This window comes from Natrix helvetica (assembly GCF_964273705.1).
Source record: "Natrix helvetica genome assembly, chromosome: Z".
Classification (NCBI taxonomy): Eukaryota; Metazoa; Chordata; class Lepidosauria; order Squamata; family Natricidae; genus Natrix; species Natrix helvetica.
The window spans coordinates 48,079,841-48,093,222 of NC_138554.1; the positions used below are offsets into that span (position 1 = coordinate 48,079,841).

Consider the following 13,382-nt stretch of genomic DNA (forward strand, 5'->3'; position numbering starts at 1 on the left):
CAATAAAATAATGCAACCTTCACTGTCCCACAAACTGGAACCTGTGATATTCCCTCTGAACAGCTATATTCACCAAAATAAGTCTGAAGAGTAATTACAACTTCAGGAAATTATCAGCAATTGCAAAATCCCCCAGAAAGATCTTTCAGAAATCTACAATCTCCTCTGATTTCAGTGTAGATGTAAAACACTATTAACGAAATTGGGGGGATGGGGACACTGAGGGGAAAGAAAAACAACCCCATTCAACTTCAATCAGGTACTCTATGGGGCACAAACAAGAGAGCGGGGAAGGAGGAGGAAAAGGGATGGGGGGCTGCTATGTAATCCTAGACTTCGATCGGAATCTAGAAGGAACAAAACAAGACAAAAACGACAGCGACTTTTCCCCTCCAGCCGTTAAATTAAGGTGCAGGGAACGAAGAAAAATAAAGACAGGGTCTCCCTTTCTCCCGTTGCCTTCCAAACACAGATCCAGAACAAAGTCTGCAAAAGGAAGAGCCGCAGGTAACCAAAACTCTTACCTGGAAAGCAGGTCCCTCTCCCTCTCTTAGTTACTAGGGCATGTACAAAACTCTCGCCAACACCCCCCCTTCCCCCAAAAGCCAGTTTTGTCTTCCCGAAGACAGAAGCACACGCTCTGGGGTCCCAGCTCTGCAAAGTCACACCGAACGGCTGCCTGACCCGAACGGGACGGAGGGGAGGAAAGGAGGAGGGAACGCAACGTTGCGCTGGCCAGCGCGCGCGCCCCAGTGCTCAGCAGCCATTAAAGCCAGTCATGTGCTTCGCTGAAACTTTACACTGGAACCGAGTTGGGGAGGGGCAGGGGGGGAAGCGAGACAGAGAGAATGAGCGAGGAGACGGAGGTGGGCCAAGCCACGCCCATTTCCCTTTTCCCAGCCAATAGATGCTGCTGCGAGGGTCGTGGAGGAGGGGAGGGGGGTTGGTCGGAACGAGGAAAAGAATGAGGAACGCTCTACCCTCGGTCGTTACAGAAGTAACCCTTTGAAGCCTCTCTGCCTCTAATGGAACTGGGCAAGGGAAACTTTCGGTCCTTCTTGTCGGGGGCAGCACTCACGCATTTCAATGACTCCGGCTTGTAAAGTCTCAACGGGCACTTAGTTGAGAGTCAACCCCACTTAGAGTGCGACCCTGCATAGGGCAACCTGCAATTTCCATTGAAAGCACATTGAGATTTTCGTCACCCCCGCCGCACGTATTGCTGTTATCCGAGAAACTCTATTGAGGATTCGTCTGGTATTGCGTTCAGGTCGTCGCGGGCTAAGATAACCCTGCATAATTTGCTCGGGAGCATCACTTTCACTCTCTGCCCTTGTGCGCATCTTAAAAGGTGATGGTGCCGTTCCTGAGAAAATAGCAAGGCGTTTCTGCATAGGAGGATGCCAGCAGGACCAAAAGTTGATGCTTGCAATAAGAAACGGAGTTGCAATTCTGAAATTCCCTATTGGTTCTCCATCACAGTCTCCTTGTGTGGTTCTCAACAAGCCTTTGTCTCCTGCAACATGGGGAAAAACCACAGGCCTAGTTTACTGTTAGCATAAAGACTGTGATGGGTTATGGAGAGCATCGTGAAAAGTGGGCTCCAATCCATAGCTGTTTAGAAATAAATCCTATTGTGTTCAGATCAATTCACTGTTTTTGAAAGCCTTCATCTAGCACAATTTTGTTTTTCAGGCAAAGACAACTTTTGACTTTTTCTAGTGTGCTGGGAACCACACTATCCCCTACCCTCACAAAAAGGCTAAGAAAAATGTATTTGATTTAATTTATAGGTAATTAAAATTATACACTTAATATGATCCCATCCTGTTTTAAAATCTTTTCTCTGTTACGTATACTTGATTTCTACCTACTTTTTATGTGTGTGTGGGGGTACATAGTCCTTCATCTATCTATATTGCCCCACCATAAAACTGCTGCAAGATAACTTGCAGACTTTAAGATGACAGTTTCTTGGTAAGTTTGGTGATCTTTGGAAGCTGCACCAGGGCTTTGGGGAAGTTGCCCCCTCTAGTGAATACCATTGCAGCTTAGAAGTATCAAGACAGATGGAAAGAAACAGCGATGGGCCAATCATATTTGCAAAGGAGGAGAGGGGAGAAAGAGTAGCTCCTTTGGGAGCTTGTCTTAATCCCACACATATACACTCACCATCTGAGGCAGGGCTGACCCAAAACAGAGAATTTGAATTCAAGATTTAGTTCTTGATTTCACATTGTGAATTCAGTATGGTTTTCCCAATCATTCATCATTAAATGGAAACCTTTATCCTTTTCTCCCAGCATAGTTTTTGATTGGTAATTCAATAAATAATTTTAAAATGCTTTGTTACCCCTCTGGTTCTCAAACAGTTTGACCTCAGAACTCCTTTATGTTCTTATAAATAATTGAGAAGCCCAAAGAGCTTATGTTTATGTGTGTTATGTTCATCAATGTTTACTGTATTAGAAATAAAACTAAGCAAATTTAAAATGTATACTGATATGTACTTGATCTTACAGACTCTTTGAAAGGGTCTTGAGCCCAGACCACCCTTTGAGAACTACTATGTTATGCAATACATGGAAAAATAGTCATAGAGTTGCCGTGCCAAAGATTATGGCAGCCTTTGCCAATCTGATGTATCTAGATATGTTGATTTCCAAAATTCTGATAATTGAAGGCTCTATATCTAGGAATTTCACCAATAGATTGATTAGGCTTGGAATATGGTTTTGATCAAATTCTTTATTTCGTGAGGAAGTATAATTCTATACAATCTCTATTTAGAAATAAATCTCAATAAATTTGAATAGAATTTATTTGAGACTAAATGTGTAAAACACTGGGGGTATGCTAAATTCCTTTATTACATCTTAGTTTAGATTAGACATGGGGAGGAATACACTTGTATAAATTAATAGATACATCAGAATGCTGCCTTAAAATGGGACACTTTTTTGAAAATTGTTCATTGCCTAGAGGCTCCCAAAAATACAATCCAGTAATTTACCATCAGAACATAGAAGCAGACATAGCTAGAAGACATACATCTATCAATAAAATTTCCATTTTTATTAATTTCTGATTATAACTGATCTCAAAAAGTTAAGCAGGATTGGAATAAGTGACTGATGGGACAACATCAAGAGTAAAAATTAAAGTTTTTTTTTTAACTTCAGTGTATTGAAAAGCAACTCAAAGCTCACAATCAGGTACATCGCAGTATTTATTAAGTCTGACTATAGTCAAGATGCCAACTAAAGAAACTTAACTTTCTAAAGAAAAAATAAGTAATAAAGCTTAGTAAAGTCAGGTAATTTTCCTGACACTAGTGTGGAAGTGGCTTCTGTTGCTCTCACACAGAATTTTTGGTTTTACTTCCCATTCATTGGTGGTGTTTATTCTAAAACCTAACTATGCCGGATTCTGCTTCCCTGCCAAGCACAAGCAAAATTGGCTAGGTTCAGCCCTGATGAGACTTTAGAAACCAGATCCCACTTCAAACCATGACATATACATTTAATAATAAACAAAAAGTTTGAAATGACCTGATTGCAAATCTGAAATTCACTTATTATTTTGCATGCTGCAATCCTTATGTTCCCCAAATTTTATCCATGGCATCTGCCTTGAAAAGAATGGTAAATCTTAATTTCCTCTAATCCACTTATACCAGGGCCAAGAATTGTTCAAATCTTTTTCTGCATCATTCAATCATGCCCAACAAAGAAATGAAATGGAATTTCTTTCTAATAGAAAATAATACCTGCTATATCTCTGTGTGAGTCACCTGCTTCCCAAATTAGTAACTCAGGAAGAATGGATTGCAGCAATGAACACTGGAGCAATACGTTTTGGGTTAAAAGAATTAAATATATCTATCTTCCAGCAGTTTGGGGGAGATTGTACTATGACTGTGATGACAAACCTATGGCATGCGTGCCACAGGTGGCACATGGAGCCATATCTGCCAACACGCGAGCCATCAGCTCCAGCGTGCATGTACGTGCCAGCCAGCTGATTTTCAATCTTCCAGAGTGCAGGGGGAGGCCATTTTTGCTCTCCCCAGGCTTTAGAAAATCTTCCAGAGCCTGGGGAGGGCAAAAAACGGGCCCAAAGTTCGTTTCTGAACTTCCAGTTGGCCTAGTGGGCCCATTTTTCACTCTCCGGAGGCTCCGGAGGCTTTTTTGGAGCCCGTGGAGGGTGAAAACAGCATCCCCCAGCTCCCCAGAGGAAATATCAAGCTCAGCCTGGAGGCAAGAAGTGCAGCACGCATGTGGAGAAGCGTGGGGGGGGGCGGTTGTGAATGCATGTGCATGTGGGGGTGCACTTTACATTGTGGTGTCAGTGCACACCACCCTCGTATTTTTGGCACCCAACAACAAAAAGGTTAGCCATCACAGTACTATGAGATACATCATCTGAAATTCAACAAATAATAAGATTCTATAAGTCAGTCTTTCCTAACTACCAAAATTCAGATCTGAATAGTAGGACCCCACAATCTGAAGTGAAAGTATTATTTCCCTCTTCCCCAGCCCCACAGACACACACATTTTGCATTATTTATAAAATGGGTGAAATACAATCAAAATACTTGCAATTGGGGATTGATTTAAGAGGGAGACCTGATTCTCCTTGCCTGAAATAGACAGGAACTATATGAAGTGTAATATCTTTCCATCTGGCCTCCCAAACACACACATGTACACCAAGGCAATGGCTGCATTTCACCTTGGCAAACTTGTTCTTCATTTGTATAAATAACCAAAAAGGGACCAGGAACAGATCTGAGACTGAGGAGAAGTAAAAGGAGAAATTTCCCTTCTCCACTTAGTCCAATCTTGATATATCTCTTGATGCCCGACAAAAGTTTCTAGGCTTCAAGACGTGCAATTTAATGAGGATCAGCAAAGTTTTTACAAGATTGCTGGGACTGCGTTGTGGGGAGGGAATTTTCATCAGGGGTTCCATCAGGGCAATGAAATGGATCTGACTGTATATGAGTTAAGGGGATTGAGTGCTAAGATCTTTATTTTCCTTACTTTTTATCTAATGCTGGATAGAAATTTAGCTCTAGAGCAGTGATGGTGAACCTTTTTGGTACCAAGGGAGCACTTTGCGCATGCACTCGTCTGGGCTGCGACCAGGAGGAAGAGCTGCCCAGGGAGCAATGTATGCGCCAGAAAATGTACTTCTGGTTTCTGGCACACACATGGGCACCAGCCAGCAAGTCTTCCAGTTACTGCCGTGCATGTGCATGCACCAATCAGCATGCATGCTCACACTGGAAAACAGAAGACCAGCTCTTCTGGTTTCCAGCACTGCTGCATGCACAAAGACCAGCTGATAGGCACATACAGGAATGGGCGATGCTGCATGTGCCAGGCGACATGACTTTGCATGCCACTTCAGGCACATTTGTCATAGGTTCGCCATCACTGCTCTAGAGTAATAGGTTTCAAACAATATAGTGAGAATCAATGTGGAATCAAATATTTTAGCCAGAAGAGCACAAGACTCACACAAAATTGGTGTTGAGTGAATCAAGAGAAAGCAATGTTCTATTTTTTACTGTATACTATACAGAATAATTTATCCATGAGATGGTTAGCCACATAAATTTTATGAGTAAATTAGTAAATAAGCAATTCCCTGTTTGGCTACATATTCAGCAGCTACAAAAAAAAGATGCTTCCAACCTGATTGCTTAATTTTAGCATTTGACATTTAATGACAGGGTCAGACCTGGTTAATGATTTCAAGGAGAAACCACCAGGAATTCCCAGAATTATAAATCAGATTTGAAATTTTTACAAAAGTATTCTGGAAGAAGGAATTGCAAACTATTTCTGCCCTGTTGTCAAAAGATTACTTGGGCAAGGAGCACGAAAGATCTTTTCCTTTTACCTAATGGAAATAACACACATTTTCTTTATAACATTTGGCTTTGTTTTGTTTTTGCCACAGAGCAATTTCAAGCATACCATGTGTTAATGTGGTATCATTCCTTCCTCTTCTTTGGGATCCAACTCACAACCATGTCCTTATTTTCTCTCCTACTTCAGTTCCATGGAGAAATGAGTGGGATTAATACAATTATCATCCATGGTGTTTGTAGTAAACAGTATTTGCTTCTCTTGTTTAGCTAACTCAGAATCCAATTTCCTCCTGCATATTAGCCACTCAGCCTGAGGGACCAAGAAGACAATTGGCATTTGTGGAAGGGGACTGAGTTTGTCACATGGATGGCACAACAGTCAGCCTTGGGTTCAGAGTCGCTGTGGGGAAGCAACTCATCGCAATCCAAGGAAGCTTCAGACAGTTTTAATTAATAAAGGACTTGCTATAACCAATGTTGGGAGTTCTGGGCACTAACATGCTTGAACAATACACAATTTTAAATCGGGACTTTGAGTTTTTATTCCTAACTTGCCTAGAATGTAGCTTGCAACTTCTTCAAAATCTAACCCTCTTTTTAAAATGCTATGTTTTTAACTTCCTTTTGAGAGCACTTTCCTGGCATCGGTGGGCTGCTACAGGTTCGCCCGGGTTCAGGAGAACCCATAGCTAACTTTATGGCCGGTTCAGAGAACCTCCAAATCCCCCCACCCCAAACCCCCTAGCTCCACCCGCCCCTCCATGTTTTGGATATGAGGTAAATGCAGGGCCCTCTCAGAGGCTTGGGGAGGGGAAAAAATGGGCCTCCCAGGCCCGTTTCCGGCCTCCAGAGCCTGGGGGAAGCAGTTTTTGTCCTCCCAGAGGCTTAAGGAAAGCCTCCAGAGCCTGGGGAAGGCGAAAAGCCCTCCCCACCACCATGGTGCAGGAGGCCGACTAGGCCGCACTCACCATGGCCATGCCCAGCCAGCAACCAAGCAGAGAACCCGTTGCTGAAGCCCACCTCTGTTTCCTGGTACAATTATCTAAACAATCAGATGTCTAGATAACATTTTGCAGGTCAGTTTTCTTAAATCAGAAGTCTTAAATTGACATATCCCAACTGATTTCAGAGAAGTATCTGTTTGAATATGTTGCTGAAAGAAAAACACAGTAGGATGAGAGTTATGGTGCCTCTATGCAAATGTATTATGGAATAACAGTGAATCCCACAGTTGGTATTCCACAATAGAAAAATACTAACTGCTTCAACAACCATTTCTATTATAATGCTCTTTATATTGTGATTTCTTCTCCACAGCAAGAAATTAGTAATATTAATTATCTAGTAAAGAAACATGAATAGACAACTTCCACCTAGCTTCTTTAAAACTTCCTGAAATCATCATTTCAACTCCCCCTGAAATCCTTCTAAGGCTGATAGGCTTCATAGACAATTCCTGAAAAACCCATTTCTCACGTAGTGTATTGTCTGCCAAATGATAATGAATTAAATCCAAGACATGTTTCTCATGTCCACTGCTGAATTGCCTGACTTTAATTTGAACCCTTTCAAATGGTTTAATTATTTTCCTGGAAGTTGACCAAAATCTCAGCCCACCAGACTGCTCATTTTTTCAGAGAGAGAGAGAGAGAGGGATATTCTTCTCCTTGCAAATTAAAAAATCCTGCTTGCCCTTCACCCTATCCCAAGCTGGCTGTCAATCTTGATGGAGCCCAGCCTTCAAGACTGGTCCCAGCCAAGCTGGGAGAGAGCAGCAGATTTATCTTTCCTACAAAGCAGAAAGCCTTTGGGACTCTTTGAAGCTAGCAAAGGGGCCTATGCAGAGGGCAGCTGGCTGAAGAGCAGTTCTCTGGAGTGGATACTCCCCCACCAACAGCTTATTCCGCCCCATCCAGATTGCAAAGAATCTTGCTTTTAAAAAGCCCATGCTATACATATTCAACTAATTGTCCCAAAACTTTGTACTGAAAACAATAAAAATTGAGTAATAATAATTTTAAAAGTTGGATTCTTCCCACCCCCAAACTGGCTGGTGTAGAAGAACAGCTTGTCTTCTTCATGCCCCCCAAGAGAGAAAAGAACCATCTGGAACTTAAGAGGAAGGCACCCTGATTTCCTGGCTCATGGCCAGCTTCTTCACTGAAAGCAGAAATATAAGTCATACCACCCTTACCCTTAATCATACACTCTTATTTCAAGAAGATCAAAGTGCTGGTTTCGTTCCTGAGAAATCATAAATCCCATCAGCAGGAATTACCGTAGTTATCTCTTGATAGACTTATTTGATTTCTCACTCCCCATCAATATGATCAAGAGGTGCATAAAAATACATCCAGGTATTTATTTATTTATGGCACTTGTGCAAATAAAAGTCACAGCAATAGTATTCATCTGTTAACATCTACAAGAAAAATCAAATACCTTCCCATTAAGTAACACTTCCATGCCTGTTCACCTAAAATGTTTCTCAGTCAAGATGGTTATGAGGTCTGGGAATCTTAGTCAGGATACATCTGGAAGCCATATTGGGTATATCTTCCTACCATTCCTATATGCAACTTGACAGTTAGAACAATTAATCAGTGGAACAGCTTGCCTCCAGAAGTTGTGAATCCTCCAACACTAGAAGTTTTAAAGAAAATATTGGATAACCATTTGTCTGAAGTGTTGTAGAATTTCCTGCCTAAGCAGGGGGTTGGACTAGAAGACCTCCAAGGTCTCTTCCAACTCTGTTATTCTATTCTATTCTATTCTATTCTATTTATAAAACAGTCAATGACTAGCACTAAAACTTACCAGGATGGAAACATGATTATATATATAACTTTTACCTGGTTATTGGTTTGGCCATTTGGGGAGGGGGGCACTATCTGTGCTACTGCTGACAAGCCCATTATTAGCTTTTCCTAATTAAGCACCCAGTATACTGCAATCTATTTTCTAAATACTGGTTTATTTGGATATAAAAAGAAGAGCTGCTGTATTGTTCTAGAATTCAGATTCCTGTGGACTTCTGCCACATCCAAAGTTTGGGTTTGTCTTAACATAAGATCTTGAAACACCCAATTTTGTCTAATATGACTAAAAGAATGTTTTAAATTAGCCAGAAATTCCTATAAATCCTTATCATTTTTATTTATTCATATTAACATGTCTTAATCCTAACTTGATTCTAGTAGTAGTTTTTAAAATGCCAAATTGATACACAATACATCTTTTATAGATTGTCTTAATGTTTTGATAGAATAATAGAATAACATATTGCCTTTTTCTCTTCAATTAAGTTAAGTATTTTTAAAAATAATGTAAATAAATAAAAACAAAAAAACTATAGAATTCAAATTCAAAATCATGTGTAAAGTTGCTAAACTTTTTTGAAAACTCAGAAAAACCATTTTTTGCCTGGCTGAAGAAGTATATTGAACGAAACCCTAAGCCTTCCACATTTATTCCACTGGTTCCTAAAAAAATAAGGAGGAAAAGGGAACTCAGATTAGGGAAGTGAAGAAAGCAATTCCAAATAAATATAGCAGATAAGCAGAAATAGATACATTCTGTTCTTTCTGCAGTAAAGCCTTCTTTAAACCTATCCATCCATCCCAAGTGTCAGAAGCCAAGGATGGTCCAAGATTTGCCACCTGTGCATCCTTTTGCCCTTTCTCAAACTTACCATAAATAATTCTGGGCAAAAGTATCTCTGTGGTCTCAAAACTGACAGAAACAAAAGTAAGGAGCAAAATATATTGTAAAAGACATCCTAACTATAGCCTATGCTAACTATAATATATTGTGTGTTACAACTGAATGCCTGGACAGGAACTTAATTTCATCTCATTACATACCAATTTTATGGAGTTTACTGGAACTATGCAATTGCTGGACTTAATCAGTAATTGCTATAGTCATGTTTATACAGAGAGAGGTAACACTATCTTTGTTTCTTTAAAAGTGGAAGATATGATAGTTCTAGAATGTAAACCCTCCCACCATCCTTTTGATGTAGATGCCCTTGTCCCTAACTTCAACAAGTTAGGTTTGGCTGTGGATATTTATTTGTTCTCTTTTGTGGGACTGATTCCCAGGAAACTGGGAAACATTCTAGATTCAGCAACCACTCAGATAAGAGCAATTCTCAAAATAGGTTTCTTTTTCCACCACAATTAGAGCGAAGAATAGCAATTGTGTCTTCCTGGATTGTTGAAAGCACCTGTTCTTCCAGGAGAGATGTTCAGGGACACTTAAACCCCAAACATTATTATTTCTCTGATTTTTTTCCACCAGGCAGCAGAGGATCCTTGCCTATGGATGTCCATCAGTAACTGGCACTCCTGGCTCCATCTGGAGCCCAAATACAATTCATCCAGCTGGAAGAGATTTGCCGGGACAAGGAGTGAACATATAAGTGTGAGTGTTCATGTGCATGTGAGAGAACTTCAAAAGGTACTTCACATCCACCCCCTAGATACCCTTAGCACAGCTAGGAAAAACATGCATACAAATATAAGCCCCCTGCTTTGTTCCATTCTATTCAATGGTTTTTGATTTTCGGAGACTACCTGGACAAGTCCCTGCATTTTTCTCCGCAAGGTTTTTCAGGAGTGGTTTACCATTGCCGCTTTCCTAGAGTTGAGAGAATGTGACAAGCTCAAGGTCACCCATCTAGCTTTGGGCCGAAACTGAGATTAGAACTCCCAGTCTCCCAGTTTCTAATCTGATGCCTTAATCACTACATCTTGAATATAGAGGATATACATACAGGATCAAAGAGTCATGCATCATCATTGCAATACAGGGAGAGAATCATCTCATTTTCTGGATCTCCAACTGCAGTCCAATCTTTATCTACCTCTTGTATCCAAGTATTGCTCTTTTATAACAAGAAAACAAATCAATCTATTATTTCAGCACGCCAATCTTATATAATATGCTCTTCCCAGTAAATATCCAGAAATCAAGTGGCAAATTCCCACCTTGAGGGTGGGAATTTGGGGTCCCCTTTCCCCAGCATTGCTCTTCCAGCAACAGAGAAGCCCAGCCGTGTGGAAAAGGCTTTGCTTGTCAGAAGAAATCTGGGCCACACTGGTGACATCGCCACATGCAGTTTACATAAGGAAAGGGCAGGGGAGGACAGGTTGGGGAAGATAGGACAGGCATAGGCGGGAGAAAAGAGGACACACTCTGGAAATTGGGGCCATGTGAGGAGATACCTCCACAGAGAGCAAATAGGACAAGGAGAAGCCTCAACTGAATACAATATAGCCAGAGTCATTAACTTGATGATGGTGCCATAGTGACTGCCAATCTGGGTCCTCAATAAGGGATTTATGACCTGTAGAAAGATTAGAGAGAAACAGTATGGAGTAATTCTTTGCAAGTTGATGGAAAAAGGTCTCCAGCCTGATATGGATAAAGATTAGTGGGATATATGCTGGGAGCCATGCAATCATAGATTGCAGCAATACAATTATGAAGAGAAAAAAAAACTTAAGAATGGAATCATTCTTATAATGTACATTCTTGCATTTTATTTACAGTATTAATTAATTAATTGCCAATATACAAATCTTGTGAGATTTTCTAGTGCCAATCAGAAACACAAATAATATTCTGAAGCTTGTTCTCTTCCAGATGTGCTAAGGCAGCAGCTGCCAGAATACCCAGTCACTGTGGGCATGAGTTGTCATACAGAGATTTCTAAAGGATAGTAGGTCGAGGAAGATCACTTAAAAGGAGTTTCTGGCCCAGGCTTTCCTCTAACATAGCTTGTAATACTGACTGCTTTGAAGACTCATACAATGAGTACAAATATTCCGAAGGATTTGTAAGATCAATGGACATAAAATATAAATACTCAATCACGGCCAATAGATTTTTATCACAGTAGATAAATTCTTCTGGCTGGGCTCAGAAGCCAAGGGAAGTTCAATCTTGTTACTCCTGGACTGGAATATCACCCAGGAGGTCAAATGTTGTAAACTAGATTGGAGGGTCAAAACATTCAGAAGAGGGGAAATGGCAAACCCAGATACTGTTGTCAAGAAACCTATATGGTTGGAACCATGAAGTTACCAAAAGTCACATTCCACTTCAGAGCATCTTCACTTTCTCCAGCATACACTCTCATGCTCCATCCCTGCTGAAGCAAAATGCCTGCGTAGGGCTAAAAAGATTTGTGCTTCCATAACATACTCGCTTTTATAGACAGTAATCTCAGGGTTCCTTATGCAGTGGTAAAAGTAGAAATAATTGCTGGAGAGAAACAATTCAAAACAGTGAGGTTCCAGAGCAATGGCTGTGTTCATGACATCTTAAAAGACACTGCTTTTTATTGGATTATGGCAAAAGCTTACATAGACTAAACTCATGTAATCCTCAATTAAAAAGAATCTCATAAAATCACTGGAGGTATCTCATAAGACTAGTGATTTTCCACTCCATTCAGACATATCTAGATATGTCAATAAATATTCAGTGCATAAAACCACATATGGTTTTATCATGATGATATCTTGGCAGAAAAGCCCCAGCCTCTGTGTATTCTATATTATTGAAGATAATGTAGAAAATATTATTTTAAAGTGAAAATAAAAGCTTTTATTTTTATGAGATTATATCAAATGGTTTTGGAATATGTCTAAAGAAGGGAGCAGGTTAAAATTGTGTCATACTGTCTCACCAGCATGTACAAGCCCTGCTTCTAACTGGCCTAGCAAATTTTGCTAGTTGGGGATACTGAACCATAGTTCAGCCTACCAACAGCCTCTCAAGAGGATTATAGTGCTAGTGATTCCTAGCAATCACTGCTAGAAATTGGCAAAACTATTATCTCAGCAGGGCAGCATCACCAGTATAGAAACTGGTGGCCTATGATCACTGTGTGGCCTACCAACTATTTTTAAAAGTAAGAGGCAGGCATTTTCTGTCCCTGTCAGCTAAAGACAGTCATAGAAGTGGTGACTGGAATTCTCACATGACTAAGAGGGAGTAGAGAGGGAAGACATTTAAAAATCAAAACCAGAGTTTGAAATATGTGCTTGGGTATAAGTATAGCCACTGTAACATGCACAGTATATGGCTTCTGGGCACTTTTGCAGGGCTACTAGCGCTTGAGACAAACTCTGGATTTTGGCCTGATCTTTATGGAAATCAAGATCTGAAATTATGCAGGAGCTTCCAGAACACCTTCAACCTTCAGAAGAGAAGACAGGGTAGTTTGCTAATTGGCTGCTTCTTACCTGACCCAGATGCCAATTCCCCTTGCTTTTCTAAGCTCCATTCCACAAAATGCCACCTTGGAGATCATTTTCCTTGGGATAAAAACCACAAACTGGCTTATCATTCATCAAGCACCCCTTTCTGTTCCACTGCCTTAAATCAATGTGTCCCATCCTTGAAATAATTGACAGCTCCTTTCCTGCACAGCCTACCATCCTGGCTAAGTTCATCTCAGGATGGGTATGCCCCATCATCCCAACAC

At 40.6% G+C, this 13,382-nt stretch overlaps 1 protein-coding gene across 4 annotated transcripts in view; it reads right to left on the reverse strand.

Annotated features, from left to right (window-relative positions):
* RARA (retinoic acid receptor alpha) overlaps positions 1 to 13,382 on the reverse strand; it is a 237,003-nt gene that overhangs the window by 207,617 nt on the left and 16,004 nt on the right. For 2 of the 4 annotated variants that reach the window (XM_081932040.1, XM_081932043.1), the window contains exon 1: positions 525 to 771. The exons of the other annotated variants lie outside the window; for them this stretch is intronic. The gene's annotated coding sequence lies outside the window, so the exon portion shown is untranslated. Of the gene's footprint in view, positions 1 to 524; positions 772 to 13,382 lie in introns of those variants that run through there. 4 annotated transcript variants of the gene reach the window in all.